The sequence below is a fragment of the Micromys minutus genome (assembly GCF_963924665.1).
Source record: "Micromys minutus genome assembly, chromosome: 2".
NCBI lineage: Eukaryota > Metazoa > Chordata > Mammalia > Rodentia > Muridae > Micromys > Micromys minutus.
In genome coordinates, this window is record NC_137971.1 from 48,337,257 (window position 1) to 48,346,475 (window position 9,219).

Here is a 9,219-nt window from a genome sequence, read left to right on the forward strand (position 1 = left end):
TAAAATGTTGTGCGTCCCTGAAACAGGAATTCCATGCCTTGCTCCCCCAGCTGGCACCCCTAAACCCAGAGCTGCTGCTACTTAGGAAATATGGAAACACAGTGCCCCAGATCCCCAAAGTACCTCTGTTTTTCAGAATTGTTAACCTTAAGTGTGGCCTGACAGCAGAGGATTAGGTAAGGTATCAGGGTTTCTTAAACAGCTGACAGAGAGGATTAAATGACCTTGTTCCCTTTCCTTGTGTCAGTGGTGGCAGGGATGAACGGACAGTTTCACACTGTCACTCACAAAAGCTTGAGGGGTTCCTTTATTCTTTTAGGGATTCTAACTATATACATTTATCTATTTTTGTGCATTGGTGTTTTGCCATTGGAATGTCTGTGTGAGGGTGTCAGATCCTCTAGAACTGGAGCTGCAGACAGTTGTGTGTAGCTAGTCTTTGATACTTTGTGAGTTCTTTTTTCCTCCCATTATCCTCCTCCCCCACTTCACCACCTAACACTAGATAGAAGAAAAACAATGAGAGAGGGGAGAGAAGAATTAGAAGAAAAAAAAATCACTGAATCTAATTTCTTTCCTTTTGTTTTTTTCCTTGACCATGACTACTAACAAACCACAAACAGCCTCCCTAAACGATCAATAGCCACCACCGCCTATCAGAGTTCGTAGACTTCCAAATGTCACACAATCACAGAAATTATTTGCAGCTGGCAAAATCATGCTTCTGCTAGAGCCTGAGACAAGTCATAGTCAGCTGCTGTGGACTGTCTGAAGCCTCCCCGAATCCCACACCTGGGATTAAAACAAAAGCACATTCTTATTAACATTTCTGTGTTTTTAAATAAACCAAAATTCCAAAATTGTCACTACAGTTCCCCCTTCTGTTTTAAGTCATTGTGCTGTGTGTAGCAGGAAATTATAAACAGACATTTTCAATGGAAATAGCACTTCTGGGTCGGTGGCCAAGGTTTTCAGGAGCCTCTCTTGCTCTATTTTAATCATTATCAGTTTTGATGGTATCCACGGCTTTTTATTTCCTATGGAAATATAAACAAATATGAGTCCCTAATGCAAAAGTTTTGCTGGATTCCATTTTGATAATAACACATCCTTATAGTATATAGTCTGATTTAATTCCATAGGTTTTTTTTTTTTTTTTTCTACAATCCAATGTCTCTCTGCTACTGTTGTTCCCTGACTGAAACGGTTCCTACTTTTGCTGCTGCAGGGCTCCAAGCCCCCAAGGCCGTTTCCCCTTGGGAAGAAATTACCTTGAATATTTCTTTTAGATCTACACTCCTGAGTCCAACAGCAGCCCTTGCTGCATTGCAAACACACCCCCGGGAAACCTGGTCATTCTTTCTGTTAGAGATTTAGGAAAACCGCTGCCCCTACAAATGGCTCAGTCACATTTCTTATCCAAAGTACTGTATTCATTGCAGTTAACGCACTGGGCATTTTGAGATCTGAGGCTTTTGATTTGGTCTCAGTCTCTTTGCAAATGCCCGTATTTCCCACAACTGAAGCAGTGGCCATTTTTATTCCAAGACCTCCAGCTATAGCTTGACCTATAATATCAGCATGGTACATATTAAACCAGCATCTGCCATATCCCTTATCCATTCATTCATAGGTGCTGCTTAGGCTTTTAATGGTCCAATAACTTTTTTACAATCAATATTTACATTTTCAAATGCCAAGGTTTCTATCAACACTTGTCCTGCTTCAGGGTCAGATATAGTTTTGTTCACAGCTGAGACTAATCTTTGTAAAATTAAAAAAAAAAAAAAAACAGTGACAGCTTCTCTAGAGCCTTATATGACCTTTGTAAATGAGGCAAACTTTTCCCCAGGCTTCCCTCCTTTGTCCCAAGCTCTCAAAGCAATTAGGGACATTCTTCTATAGTAGCACCATCAAATTGAATCTGCTCTTCTATATCACAGTACCGCCCGTCACCTAGCAACTGGTCTTTGACTATATTCACTACCCTCGCTCTATTTCACTGTCCAATATTCACAGCTTCTTCCCTCCTACATGTTAACCACCACAACTCTGGACTGGCCTCTGATACAGCTGTCAACAATCCCTTCCAGTCTTGGGGAATAATACTTTGAGTGAACTAGTTATTAGAATTTATTTCACATAAGGCAAGTGCATCCCATATGAAATCATAGCCTCTTTAAAATGGGTCAGATCTATCATTTCTGTAAGGATGCCATCCTGTCTCATCATATTAGCACTAATATGTTCCATGCTATTAGCAGGCATTGGCTGTTTGACTACTAGGAAAGCTGATGGTGGTCTTCTAACCACAGGCCACCTCTCACTCCGGCAGTGCAGCTGGTTTAAGATAAATTCTTTCATCAGATTTCCTGCTTTCTAGCTTTACTCTGACCTGACCCCACTCTGGTAGAGTTTCTTTTCTCTCTTCCCTCCCGTGGGACCCTCCCACTCTCGGGATCAGTCATGAGGACTGAGACTGTTTGTTCTCTTTTCCGGTGCCCCTCAGTTCCCAAGTGTGTCCACCTCCACTTGCAACCTCTCCAGCTGCCCAGTCAACTCTGCAACCCTCTCAGAAACGAGTGAGCAGACTGGCGCCCTTTTGTTTCCCTATTTCAGCCACTTTTTGTTTCTTAGGATCCTCAATTTTCACCCACAACTTTTCCAACTGCTCAACCAGCCTTTCAAACTTTTTTTAAAAACAAAATATACAAAAAAGAAAAATTAAAAACAGAAAATCCTCTCTGGGACAAAGTGGGGGATATCTCAGCAGCACCAGCCATGATGTATGTATGTATGCATGTATATATATATATATATGTTTCTTTTTTTTAATCTACTTCTTCATCCCTTGCCCTTTCCTTTACTGCATTTGAAACCCAAGATCTCATTTTTAACAAATATTTATTTACTTTACATATACAAACTGTAGCTGTCTTCAGACACACCAGAAGAGGGCATCAGATCTCATTACAGATGGTTGTGAGCCTCCATGTAGTTGCTGGGAATTGAACTCAGGACCTCTGGAAGAGCAGCCAGTCAGTGCTCTTAACTGCTAAGCCATCTCTCCAGCCCCCAAGATCTCATTTTTTTATCCTTAATTTTCAAGCCCCACACTAGGTACCACTTGTAACTGGTCCTTTCTGCTCTGTGGGTTCTCCCCCTCCCCACTTTACCTCCTAACAGGAGCTAGGAGAGAAACAAAAACAGAGGGGAGAGAAGAATTAGAAAAATCCCTAAATCTAATTTCTTTTTGTTTCTTCTTTGGAGCTACTAACAAACTACAACCAACCTCCCTAAATGACCAATATCCACTAGTACTTACCAGGGAGCTCCATCATTTATGTATCCTCTGAAAAGTTTGCAGAATTCCAAACATTGCAGTCACAGAAACTACCTGCAGCTGCCAAAACCATGCCTCAAATCCCTATACCTGGAATTAAAACAAAAGCGTATTCTAATAATTTTATGGGTTTTAAAAAAGATTTATTTATTTATTATGAGTACATTGCAGTTGTCTTCAGACACACCAGAAGAGGACATAGTGTCCCGCGCAACCGTCTCGCCTGCAAGAACGACGCGGCACACAAAATAGAATCCTTCTGCGGTAAACTTTATTAATCTGGAAAAACCGGTACTTGCTTCACGTAACGAAAAGGACGGAGAAAACCAAGAGATCCAAGGAGACGAACAAGCTCCACGAGACGGCCGAAAAACCAACGAGGGGAAGAGAGGAAGAAGAGAGGAAGAGAGAGGGAGAGAGAGGCAGAAGAGAAAGGAAGAGAGAGGAGCTATCCAGCCCGTTCCCTATAAAAGGATCAGTCCTTGCCTTGGACGCGGAGCCCCCTGATTGGTTGAGACTCACCAGGCCCTATGACGCCACGGGAAGAGGCGGAACTCATGAAGCGGAAGTTACCCAGCCTGTGCGCACATGGCTTGCTTACTGCTAACTCCAGCCAGATATCAGCGCCATCTTGTAATGGCGAATGCGTGGGAATGTGTGGGCGGCGCCCCACATCTCCCCCTATCTTTTATACTTTAAGCAAAGTAGGACACCCATATTAGGAGGGCGGAGATAGAGGTCAAATCCTCATTAAGGTGTATAAAGACCATGTACAGGAGTAACCGCTAGGCCTTTTGTAGCCCGCAGTACACCTGACCTGTCCTCTGCCGTTTTTCTGAGGGAGGGACACTGGGGCAGGAAACCCTCATACAAATGGCTTATCTCCCGGAGAATACCCCGCGACCAGGGGTTTCTCAGTGCGATGCTAAGCTCGGCATCCCTCATGGGCTGCTCAAACCAGACACTCTAATCCTGTGCAATGAACCGAAGTTCTAGGAGTGCAAGAGCTGTCTGGCCGGCGACCTACTGCTTAAGCAAAGACAAACAGATATCGGCTGATGCTGCATGTTCTAGAGCGACCGGCGCTTGGGCAGTAACCACCTTGTCTCTTTTTTGTTTGGGCCTCGAGCTTACAAACCAGCCAGAGAAGCAACGCAAGTCCGCAGCAAAGGATTGCTCCCAAGAGTCCCACCCCCACCCAAGTTAGTATTGGGGGTGAAAAGGTTAGGGGAGACTGTAGCATCAAGTTCCACTGGAATTGGTTTCAGGAATGCCGACAGAATCGCCCATCTCGTCTCTTCTCTGGCTCTCTGGTTCCACCGCGTCAGGAGCAGGGCTGTCATCAGGAGTCTCTGCCGTTTTTCGCGTGAGCCTCTCGGGAACCCAGAAAGGATTATTTTCATCCTGAGGAAAAACACAAACAGCTCCCCTGGATCTTATCAACACAAGATCCGGTCCTTTCCATTCATTAGTTATGACATCTTTCCATTTTACCATCTCTTTTGGTTTATCCATGGGTAGGCAATGCCTTTCAGCTGCCGTATGGCCATGGTCATCAAGATTTAAAAAGTTTAAGGTGAACAGTGCCATGGATACTGCTGTCCTAGGCACAGGGGGCAAAGCCTGCATAATTCCACCTTTCTGTTTTATTAGATATGATTTAAGAGTGCGGTGAGCATGTTCCACAATACCTTGTCCTTGTGGATTATACGGCAAACCTGTAAGATGAGTCACAGCCATCTGGCTACAAAATTGTTGAAATTTTTGTGAGGTAAAAGCCGGTCCGTTGTCTGTCTTTAAGAACTTTGGCTTACCCCAGGCACTCCAAGCCTCCAAGCAATGTTGGATGGCATGTGAGGCCTTTTCTCCAGATAAGGGAGTGGCTACAATTATTCCTGAACAGGTATCAATGGATACATGTACATATTGCAGCTTACCAAAGGCGGGGACATGGGTAACGTCCATTTGCCATATTTGAAGAGGCTGGATGCCCCGAGGATTAACCCCCGAGTGGGGCGCAGGCAGAAACTGACTGCAATTTTGGCAATTGACAACAATATCGCGAGCCTGTTTTCTGGAAATGGAAAAGCGGCGCCGCAAAGTTTCGGAAGTTACATGAAAGTTTTTGTGAAAACTTTTAGCAGCCTCTAGCGGCGAAGACATGGCTATAGCAATTATTTTTGTAGCCCTGTCTGCCAAATCATTGCCTTTAGCCATAGGTCCTGGCAATCCAGAATGAGCTCTAATGTGAGTAATATAAAAGGGCGATCTTCTGGCTAGAAGGCAATTTTGAATTTGCGCAAAAATTGAGGCAACTCTGCTAGACGGTTTAATAATGCCAGCCGCCTCAAGCAAATTGACAGCATTAACAACATAAGATGAATCAGACACTATATTTATAGGCTCTGAAAAACGTTGTAAAACCTCAAGAACCACTAAACATTCTACCACCTGTGGGGAGGTTTCTGTGTACTGCCTCGAGTAGACCTGACCGTTAACCACAAAAGCCCCCAGCCCCGTTTTGGAACCGTCAGTATAAATAACTAACCCTTCTTTTAGGGGACTACAGGACGTTACTTTGGGAAAAACTACAGGTTGAGTTAAAGCAAACTGTAAAATTGGATGTTTTGGGTAATGATTACCTATTTTTCCTGAAAAGGAAGTGACTAAGATAGCCCAATCATTTGAAGTGGCAGCAAGAGTGGAAACCTGCATGGCATTATAGGGAACAATTAACAGCTGTGGCTCACTGTCAAAATGCGTGATGGCAGATTTTAGCCCCCTCAGCGCTAATTGCGCCACAGCATCTGGATACCAGTCAATTATTTTAGCTGGCGAGGAATTAGGATGCACCCACAATAAGGGCCCTTGCTGCCAAAGCACTGCAGTAGGGAGCCAGTTTGTTTTAAAAACACCTAATGAGAAAGGTTTATCATAATCCATGCGAACCAATTGTGCATCCTGTATAGCTTCTTCTACCAACTGTAACGCTCTTTCTGCTTGCGGGGTCAAACTTTTAGGTGAGGAAACATGCGGATCTCCTTCTAAAACATCGAATAAGGGTTTAAGTTCAGCAGAAGGAATCTTAAGAAAAGGTCTAAGCCAATTAATGTCTCCCAGTAATTTTTGAAAATCATTAAGAGTGTGGAGGTGATCCCTTCTTATCTCGAGCTTTTGAGGGACAATCCTATCAGTGAATAAATACCACAGACCCTAGGAATTGACCAGTATCAAAAATCTGGAGCTTTTCTGTGGCAATATATAGGCCCTTACTTTTTAGGGCCTGTAGCAATATAGGAAATGCCTCTTTTAAAATCATCAAATTTTTGTGGCATAATGCAAGACGCACCTGTTTCTTTACTCTCTCTGGGAGGAATGAGAAGGCTTTTAAAGGTGCGCGTGTCTCATAAGGAGAGGCTACTGGTAAAGGAGGCGCTGTCGGGACAACTGGGGACAAGCGCGTGGGCCTATACTGCTCGTCAGGATAATATCTTTTTTCCTCATAACTAGCTGCTCCTTCATCTACCCCTGCCTCCTCTTCTGGGTCTAAGCCTTCTCGCTCATAATCATCATCTGAAGTCTCGAGGCTACCAATGTTAAGGGCCTCAAAGTCTTCTACAGGGTACAAGCTGACTCTCCTTTTCTTAACATTAGAGGGCATAAAAGAATGAAAATCTGAAGGTTTGTGGGTAACAACTCTCCCGCTGTACAGCGTTCCTGGAGGTCCTTTTTCCTTAGGGGGATAATACCTTTTCCTGCGCGCGCCCATTCTCTCACTCTGTTCGGCTTCTGATAGCCTATCCTGCGCTTCACTCAATACCTCTTGCCCCGCAGCGACGGCGGGCCTACAACTCTCATCTCTTAAACAATTTTGTACCATCGTCCAAATGGCCATGGTTCCGGGCCCGAGGTTTCCAGCATTCTGTGCACAGTTTAATTCTCTACCCAATCTGTTCCATGAGGCTGGTGAGAGAGACCCAGAAACTGCAAACCAAGGGGCAGTACGCTCAACCTCTCTTACAAAACGCTGCAAGATGCGGGTGGGCAATTCTAAATCTCTCTGCTTAAGAATTGACTGCAGGGCTGTAATGGTCGAGTGTGAAGAGCCCATTACAGCGATGTAATGCCCGCGGCTTATTCGCGTGGCGGCCCAAGGCGAAACTGAAAGGCAAGTCTCAGCGCGTTCTCGCTTTTTTTATCTACAAAGACTTATGGAACGCAGGGGTGCCTCTGCTTATCTACGTCCGACTTAAGCACAAAATTAACACCAGCCCCGTTGGACACAGAGGAAATTAAGAGGAAGAGAATAAAAACTGCACTGACGAAGACCGGAGCCTCTACAGACCCTTCACACGGCCGTGGAGGATTTAAACCAAATTAAAGAAAGATCCAGGATCAGACATACCTTGCCGAACTAATCTCCCCGCAGTTCTGAATTCTGTGGTGCAGACGATGGAGTGGTCGAATTTCCCGGGTTTCGGCACCAGATGTCCCGCGCAACCGTCTCGCCTGCAAGAACGACGCGGCACACAAAATAGAATCCTTCTGCGGTAAACTTTATTAATCTGGAAAAACCGGTACTTGCTTCACGTAACGAAAAGGACGGAGAAAACCAAGAGATCCAAGGAGACGAACAGGACGAACAAGCTCCACGAGACGGCCGAAAAACCAACGAGGGGAAGAGAGGAAGAAGAGAGGAAGAGAGAGGGAGAGAGAGGCAGAAGAGAAAGGAAGAGAGAGGAGCTATCCAGCCCGTTCCCTATAAAAGGATCAGTCCTTGCCTTGGACGCGGAGCCCCCTGATTGGTTGAGACTCACCAGGCCCTATGACGCCACGGGAAGAGGCGGAACTCATGAAGCGGAAGTTACCCAGCCTGTGCGCACATGGCTTGTTTACTGCTAACTCCAGCCAGATATCAGCGCCATCTTGTAATGGCGAATGCGTGGGAATGTGTGGGCGGCGCCCCACAACATAGGATCCCTTAGATGATTGTGAGCCATCATGTGGTTGCTGAGAATTGAACTCAGTATCTCTCTGGAAGAACCATCTCTCCAGCCCATAGTTTTATGTTTTTAAAGGAATAAAAAACACAAAACTCTCAGTACAGTTGTGAGCTTCCATGTGGGTGCTGGAATTGAACCAGGATCCTCTGGAAGGGTAACCAGTGCTCTTCACCACGAAGGCATCTCCCCAGTCTCATTGTTTAGAGATCATGACTCAGGTAAAACTTGATCTTCTTTCAACACAGAAAAGAATTTAAGGCTAGCTGGGCAGTAGTAGTGTACACTTTTAATCGCAGCACTCCAAAGGCAGAGGCAGGAAGATCTTTTCAAGTCCAGGGATAGCCTGGTCTTCAGAGCTAGTCCCAGGACAGCTAAGGCTACCCCTACTTGACAAAAGAAGCAGAGTTGAAGTTTATTAAAGATACACTGGTACATATTTTTAGGAACATGATTTAGCAGACACACACACAGAGAGCAACAGAACGACAGACAGACCAAGGAAGGAATAAGACATAACCAAGTGTTCATATGAAATATTCTGCCAGCTATCAAGTTACATCTTAAAAGAGTTGCTAAGAATTGTTTTTATCATTTTCTTTCTTTCTGATAAGTAATATTATAAGGTGGCTCCAGAAGTGACTAGGTTAGGAGTATAATCTAGTAAAATATGACCATGAGCCACTCTGACAGGTCCTTCTTACTGTAAATTTCTAGTGAAATTCCTAGAAACTTGCAGGTTTACAGCAGGGAAGAGAGAAAGGCCTTAAGTAGTTGTGTTGGAATCTTGATTCTCATCTAGTGGGAGGCTTTAGCCAGACTCATGAGTGAGGGCCTCCTTATCCCTTCCAATGTTCCTATACATTTCCATTTTTC